Here is a 9,204-nt window from a genome sequence, read left to right as displayed (position 1 = left end):
CACCCCGTGTTCTGCAACAGTTCGAAGCGCTTGCGCACTCTTCCAAAATGGCGTCGCAATTTTAACTTGGGTGCCTTGCCGTAATGAAGAACGTAATAGTAGATGCTACTTTGAAGATGTGGAGCAGACTGAGGATGATGTGGTGTTGGCTGCCTTGCTCATTTCCAAATTGATCCAGTCAATGATCTCTTGTTCCGCTAGCGAACTCAGTCGCCATTTTGATTTGAGAACGAAGAGACCTCTGTTAGCGATTGGTATGATTGCAAGCGGTGAAAGTTAGCGCCCCTTTGTAAGTCAAATCGCTGTACATAGCTTGCAAGCCATTGGCGCTTTGCAACGCACCCCAATTCTAACCAAAGCAACAGATATTTTACGCTCGTTTCCTAAGGTTGAGGGGGCACGAGTGACACAGTCGTCTAAGACGCCGCGATTCGCTTTGCAGAGTTGCGTCCCTTGGGCACGCCAGAATTCTATGGTTGTGGGTTCAAATCCTTGCTCGCCTCGATTATGTTTCTAGATTTGTCAGCACCATACCCGTGCTCGTGGGTCTCACCGAAATGGTAAACGTCTCAGACCTGCATCACTTCGGGCTTCCCTCCAACATTAAGCTGACACGCCGTGATATGACTGGAATACTGTTAAAAGCGGCGTTAAACCCCTCACTCACTCACTCCTAAGGTTCATGAAAAGTATGTTTGAAACATAAAAATGTTGATAAATGTTGTATTAAGTTTCTTCTTTCAAAACACTTACCCTGTTTTTTATTGGATTCGGGTTTTAAATCTCATAAAAACCCTCGGACGTGTTTTATTCTACACATAACCACGGGCAGGGAGGTAAAACAACGAATGGGCTCAATAAATTTTACCAATCATCTCCGGGCAGACGCTCTACCCACTAGACCACGGAGGCGGCCCTTTTTCACATGAACATGTTCCTCGTGTAACTGTGGATACTGATTCCTGTGTTTGTGTAAGGGAACCAAAGAACCAAGATGGTACTTGTTGTTACCCTGCCAGGTGCTCGGGTGAATCTGAGAGGGGTATTCATGTTCAACTGCGGCATGTTGTCTCAGTGAGCTGGGGCGGTCAGGTAGCCTAGTGGTTAAAGCGTTCGCTCTTCATGCCGAAGACCCGGTTTCGATTCCCGACATGGGTACAATGTGTGAAGGCCATTTCTGGTGTCCCCCGCCGTGATATTGCTGAAATATTGCTAAAAGCGGCCTAAAATCTCACTCACTCATAATCTCAGTGAGCTAGCACTATAAAACCGGTACAAGTCAAGACTAGTACACTGAGCTGCACACACGTGACATAATTAAATCTAAACAAACCCTAACCTTTTTTAACCAAGGTGGAACTTGTCATGGAAATTGTAAAAAGAGTTTGGAACCTAAGTCCATCTTGTTGCCATGGAAACGTAAAAAAATAACAATTTCTCAAATTTCTAAATAGCAAAAGGCACCAGTTCAGCATGTATTTGACAGACCTGCAAAGTGTCATGAAAAAATATTGAACGGTTTCTGAGTTATGCTCCGGAAACGAAACGTGACGGACGGACGTAATAATCGATATCTTGAACGTGACGCTAAACGTCATTCCACCGGACATTACATCACGTGTCAACGTTCGGCATTGTATATCATGTGCGATTTGGTTTTGATTTTTTTATAAGGGCACACTGCTTCACAAGACTTACATCGTAAGCTCCGGTGATGCGAAGGGACACCCAAGGGAAGAACTGACTTAGTCACGCAACGTGTGTGACGTCATGGAGCAGTAACTTTATATTTACAGATACAAGTTCTATTATCGTTTGCCACAGCTGTTACATATGAAAGTGAAACATTGGCATTATTAATGTCTAACATAGACTATAACCACTTGTTTATTCAGCTCCAGTGGCGGTCGGGTAGCCCAGTGGTTAAAGCGGTAGCTCGTCACGCCGAAGACCCGGGTTCGATTCCCGACATGGGTACAATGTGTGAAGCCCATTTCTGGTGTCCCCCGCCGTGATATTGCTGGAATATTGCTAAAAGCGGCGTAAAACCGAACTCACTCATTATTTAGCTCCAATCAAAGGTTTGTCTCACCTGGGGCAGTGGGGTAGCCTAGTGGTTAAAGCGTTCGCTCGTCACGTAGAAGACCCAGTTTTATTCCCGACATGGGTACAATGTGTGAAGCCCGTTTATGGTGTCCCTTGCTGTGATATTGCTGGAATATGAGTAGAGCGACGTAAAACAAAGTTAAGTCATTTACTCACCAGAACTAAACGTTGACGTCACCCGTTGGACCCGGGGCACGTGCCCCCAGCACTGATAGTAGGAGTCGACTATATTGGGAAACTATGGGGATTCTGGGTTAGAATTGATAGATTTGATACCTTGCAACCTACGCTTGGTCGGGTCGTCGGACTTAGATGACTTGGTTGACGGTGCGTCAAGGTCAATGTCAAAGTACCCGACGGGGAAGATCATTGCTCGTGCTATTGTCTATCACTGGATTGTCTGGTCCAGATTATTTACAGTTGGTTGGTTTGTTGTTTAACGCCGCACTCGGCAATATTCCAGCTATATGACGGCGGTCGGGTCTGGACAAGACAATCCAGTGATTAATATCATGCGCATCGATCCACGCAATTGGGATCGATGACATGCATCAACCAAGTCAGCGAGCCTGACCACCCGATCCGTTAGTCGCCTTTTACGACAAGCTTAGTCACCTTTTACAGAATATTTTAAGCCGTGGAACAGCGATGCTGAATCATTAAAATGTGACCCATGAAGATTCTTTCGAACTACAGCCACACATGCTTGTCGTACGAGGCGACTAAAAGGGATTGCTGACTTGGTTGATGCGTGTCATCGTATCCAAATTGCGTAGATCGATTCTCGTGATATCAATCGCAAGATTGTCTGCTACAGACTCGATTATTTGCAGATCGACGTCATGTTGCTGAAATATTGCTGAGTGTCACGTTAAGCAAGTAACAAACAAGCAAAATATAAAAAATATCAACACTCCAGCAAGTTTATTTATAGTTTATTCCTTGACATATAGGTATGCAGTAATACATAGCTATATCACGGCGGCCTGGACCCGTGAAGATCCGGGGTAGAATAGGTCTTCAGCAACCCATGCTTGCCGTAAAAGGCGACTATGTTTGACGTATGAGGCGACTAACGGGATCGGGTGTTCAGGCTCGCTGACAGTATTCCCAAATTGTTTACTATCGTGTGATACCCGTGAAGGTCCAGGGTAGAAAAAGTTTTCAGCAACCCATACTTCCCGTAAAAGGCGACTATGCTTATTGTAAGAGGCGAATGACGGGATCGGGTGGTCAGGCTCGCTGACTTGGTTTGATGCATGTCATCGTATTCCAGTTGCTTGGATCGATGATTATAATGTCAATCACTGGATTGTCTGGTCCAGACGCGATTATTTACAGACCGCAGTCTTATAGCTGGGATATTGCTGAGTGAGGCGATTTTATTATTTTTTTCAAATAGACTATATCTGCTGTCCACCTTTGTTTCAACTCGATGCATCTGAGCTCAAATGAGGGATTTTGAGCTTACCAGGAACTAACCGGTGCACTGTACACCCAAATGACACAGAGGTTCTAGGACCCACTATGGACTAAAGGGTGCAATCTTGTATCCATCAATAAGTGATAAATATGTTAATTGTTTGAATTGAAAACCAACATCGAATTTGTTATATTTTTTTTCTTGTGATACTTACCCCGACGGCATAGATAATTGCTCCGAAGATCAAGCACTGGATTGTCTGGTCCAGACTCGGTTATTTACAGACCACCCTCTTGTAACTGCAGTTCGGCGTTCCACAACATACACTCTCGCCCAAACACTTGAAGTATTATGTATATATTCTTGAAATTACGGGCTTGTAAATGATTGACATACCTTCCACAGTGACAGCTGTTCCAGTGAGTTGCTTTCTTTCTGTAAGCTATGTGGAGATTACACACAGGTTAAACGGACACAATGCAAGCTGATTAGGCCAAAGGTACCCAGTGTGCATACCCTGCAGCTGTCAAACATAAACATAATCATATTCAAGCCACTTGCATCTGCAATGCGAAATCCATAAATATTCAGGCAAAAACTATTTTATTCCACTTTATATGCAAATGACAAGGGATCATTTCAGTGTACATTCATGTTTATTCCGCTGACGTCTGTTATGTCATTTTGTTCGGCGGGTTGTAAAACGTGAGAGATCAACCATTTGATATTCGGGGGATTAGGGGACATCTGAAGCAATACATTGACCCCGCAAATTCTTGGAAGAAAAAAGTTAGCTATGCTTCAGGCATGCAACTTCCCGAGGCAAGAAATCCAGTTTCCACCCTTGCCGAACTAGGCTGGAATTCCTGGGCTCGATCGTAGCGCCAACAGTGCCTATTACGAGTTATGTCCATTCTTTACCTCTCCCATATGGACCAATCCGATTCCATCTTTCGTATCACATGCATTTGCTTCAAACAAAATAGTGGCGCCCAGTCAAGACGATGTGATCTACCATCAAGATCTATTTGTTGATAAAACGGTTATTACTTCGCGAAGTACATCAAATCACGTGAGCACCTTGATTAAAACCATGAAAAGATTCGAAAATATCTGTTGACAATCCTGCAATCGACCGAACTCTGCATGACAGTTTACGAACCGGATTTCGATTTCGGTGCGCGATTTTGATTGGACTATGCATAGACTCGTCAGTCAACCTAAAATCTAACTCCATAATCCCAGCCTAGTTCGGCAAGGGTGGAAACTGGACTTTTACAGTCAGTTAACTCTCTTGCCTCGGGAAGATGCAGACATGAAGAAAAAGGATGTCTGCCACAAAAACTGCATTGTTGCAGCAAAAGCTGAAAATTGACCAAAAAAATCCTAAATACCACCCACAACAGGTGTAGCAGAGAGCGGAGTAATCCAACAGATGACGGCCCACTGAGATGCCATGCCGCAAATTAACATGAATACCCCACTCAGACACAGTATACTGACTCCGAGCCGACCAGTCCTTAGGGCCCTTAATGCCGTGCTCCAGGCATGGTAACAACACGTACCATATTTTTGGTATGACGAGGCCGGGGATAGAACCCCTGTCCTTCCGCACTCCGGGCGGCCGCTCTACCACTCGACCACGGAGGCGGTCTCGCCCTTGAGCAGGACGAGGCCGGGGATCGAACCCCGGCCCTTCAGCTCTCCGGGGGGCCGCTCTACCACTAGACCACGGAGGCGGTCTCGCCCTTGAGGAGGACACCAATAGGTATTGTGGTATTAGACGAGGACAGCGTATGTTGTTTGCACACAGAGGACTTCTACAGCGTCGCTACATATGTTAGTCAAAGCAGTTCACATTAAAACATGTACAGAAACGAAACATAATCAATGTTGTCATTATCATAATATAGATGTTCGAGAATGATTTCATTCAATCAACTATACTTTCCCAAAAAGAAAGGCCTAGGTGATTTTCTTTTTACAAAAATCTGTATATATCTCCTAACATGTTTGATAAAGTTACTTATTTCATAAATGCAACTTTACAGAGTTTTCTGATTGGATTACATCGCCCAAACGCACCTTTTGGTAATTTATTTGACATGTAAAAATTGTTTTCAAACCTGTCACGAAAAAAGCCTGGCATAAAATCTGCATGCGCTTCGCACGTGATACCAACGCCATGGGTCCGCAAGGGATCGCCCAGGATCTGGCAGTCCAAGGTTCATCCGGGTCTTCCATCTACGTCATCGGACCATCGCGGCGACATACACCGCATCCAATGTGCCTGGGACCCGTTCCACAAAGCGATCTTAGCGCTACGACTGTCGTAAGTCAGTGTTAAAGAATGGGAGTTACGACCGACTTAGCGCTAAGATCGCTTTGTGGAACGGGGCCCTGGTCCGTGTAGCGTATCACCTTAGACAATACGTGATCGTGTCCGTGAGTTTGGACTTCGAGGCCGGAGGCCGCATTGCGCTGCACTTCTACGTCGTCATCTCTCGTTTCTCACTACAACGGGACCGCGAAGGGGAGGAATACCACAGGATCGAATTCAGCCACTCATCAGGTAATGGGTAGGCGTCGCAGAACTGGTAACGCTGCCATATCACGCTGTGTGAACGTTTGTGTGACATTTATGTGAGATGTGACAACAGACACTTGACTTTCATCATGTGAAGTTTGACAATCATAGATATGTGCTTCGGTTCAGAAATATCATTTGAAAGGAAGACACCGTGTTTAAATATTTTTCCCTGTTCCTTTTTTTTGGGGGGTGGGGTGTGTGGGGGGGGTGGGGGGTTGGGGTGGGGGGTGGGGTGGGGGGGTGAGTATGTTTATTGTAAACAACTTGACAGTAGATGGTGAAAACATAAGTAGGCGAAATAAAGATATATCACCCTTTTTATCATTCAAATAATAATAAACCCGTGAAGATCCGGGGTAGAATAGGTCTTCTGCAACCCATGCTTGTCGTAAAAGGCGACTGTGCTTGTCGTAAAAGGCGACTAACGGGGTCGGGTGGTCAGGCTCGCTGACTTGGTTGATGCATGTCATCGATCCCAATTGCGTGGATCGATGTTCATGATGTATATCACTGGATTGTCTGGTCCAGACTCGATTATTTACAGACCGCAGTCATATAGCTGGAATATTGCAATGGAATTGGAACAACTTTACTTAGCGTAAGTGTGAAGAATATACCCGCAACTGGGTCACTGATTAATTTTAACATCACAAACAATATGGTAATCAATCAGAATGAAATTACAAGGAAATTTTAAAAAAATACATCGCATTTCTATGTTTTAAATTTCCAACCCCTATTTTGAATTACCTCAGCATTATTTGATAGTAATTATTCAACACATGCTTATGACAGAACTCTTGTTGACTCACCTGTACAACCACATAACCTATTATGTGTTCCGTAATAAACGTTTGATTCGTAGTAGGTAATTTGTAAAAGGATATTCATCAGAATTAATATATCGCACAAAATGTTAGGGATACCCTTTAGCAAACAGTTTCAATTAATTTGGATGGTATCCATTTCATGATTTTAGCATATTTACTATTTGTTGCAAGGATGATGATTGTGCGTCACACGGACCGCCTCCGTGGTCTAATGGTAGAGCGTCCGCCCGGAGAGTGGAAAGTCCGGGTTTCGATCTCCGGCCGCGTCATACCAAAAGACGTTAAAAGATGGTACTTGTTGTTACCCTGTCTGGCGCTCGGCGTTAAGGGGCTAAAACAAGGACTGGTCGGCCCGGAGTCAGTATACTGTGTATGAGTGGGGTATTCATGTTAAACTGCGCCATGGTATATCAGTGAGCTAGCACTATAAATCGGCATCGGTTCGGACTAGTACCAGCACCTCGTCTTTAATATTTTCATTTACATAATTATTATTTAGGTCAAGTTCATTAAACAACTTAAAAACGTGTTTCCTTATGCTTAGCATTGACAATATTTACAATGTGAATTACTAACTGATTGACAGTTTTCACAAATTGTTTACTATCGTGTGATACCCGTGAAGGTCCAGGGTAGAAAAGGTTTTCAGCAACCCATACTTGCCGTAAAAGGCGACTATGCTTATTGTAAGAGGCGACTGACGGGATCGGGTGGTCAGGCTCGCTGACTTAGTTGATGCATGTCATGGTATCCCAGTTGCGTGGATCGATGCTCATGATGTCAATCACTGGATTATCTGGCCCAGACTCGATTATTTACAGACCGCCGTCATATAGCTGGAATATTGCTGAGTTCGGCGTTAAACAACAAACCAACCAACCAACCAAGCACCAACCAACCAACCAACCAAGCACCAACCAACCAACCAACCAACCAACCAACCAACCAAGAGTTGTCCACCTGTGTGGAGGGCGACATGGGGTGTTCCCTGTACTTAGGTTCATGTTACCCGAACACAATGGTGGCCTGATTCCATGCGCCGGGGTCTTCCAAAGTATTATTCAGAATTACTTATATCACTTTCTAGGATGCTTAGCTAAAAGATCAGAGGCGCCGACTGTACTTTATCCTGCGAAACAGTACACGGTTTGAGTTACGCCATAATGGGATGACGTCATGACGCTGTCAATCAAGATGGTGCATCCAACGTCATACATACATACATACATACATACATGTTCATGATGTCAATCACTGGATTGTCTGGTCCACACTCGATTATTTACAGACCGCCGTCATATAGCTGGCATATTGATGTGTGCGACGTTAACCAACAAACATCATCATGATTTTTATTGTAACTCGCCGCTTTCGGCAATTATTGAAACCATCGAATCTGGACCAGATAATCCAATGACTGATATTACGAGCAACGATCCACGGATGTCTAGTTCACGTAATCAACGGGGGTACGGGTGGCCCAGTAGTCTGAGGTGCCGCGATTCGCTGTGCAGAGTTGCGTCCCTTTGGCACGCCAGAAACCTGTGATTGTGGGTTCGAATCCCGGTTCGCCCCGATTATGTTTCTAGGTTTGTCAGCACCATACCCGTGCTCGTGGGTTTCACCGAAGTGATAATCACTTTGGGCTTTCCTCCCACATTAAGCTGACACGCCGCGATATAACTGAAATACTGTTAAAAGCGGCGTTAAACCCAACTCACTCACTCACTCACGTAATCAACCATGTTGCCAAGTCGGAGCACTCCTTTCAGGAAGTTGTCTCAGCTTTTGTCCGCACGGGGATCACTGCAATGATGATAATACTTCAACTATGTATAAGTCAGCTGAAAGTTTTAAAAGTTTGAAATCATCACCCTAGGATATATTTGTGTAAGTCACAGTAACTTCACTTATCTTACCTGTTCAGTAAATGAGCCAGGTAAAATTGAACGTCGGCATTGTTTCAGCCATATAGCGATACGTGTTCAGTATCCTTGGGTATCCTTCAGTAAATATGTATATGTTAATACAAAACAATAAAATTATAAAAAGATAATTAAAATTATAAAAAATAATTAAAATTATAAAAAAGAAACAAACAGCAAATAATGTTATAAAGTTTTGTGCCTTGTTTATTATGGGTAATTAATGTTGTTTTAAGTACTTACTTGTTATAAAATCAATGTCAATCCATGTCAATGTCACGTTGCTGGTACTAAAAATAGAATGTATTGTTATAACCTAAAACGTGCCTT

Source organism: Haliotis cracherodii, unplaced genomic scaffold, assembly GCF_022045235.1.
Source record: "Haliotis cracherodii isolate W230 unplaced genomic scaffold, xgHalCrac1.p SCAF_14, whole genome shotgun sequence".
In the NCBI taxonomy this organism is placed as follows: domain Eukaryota; kingdom Metazoa; phylum Mollusca; class Gastropoda; order Lepetellida; family Haliotidae; genus Haliotis; species Haliotis cracherodii.
This window is presented reverse-complemented; position numbering follows the sequence as displayed.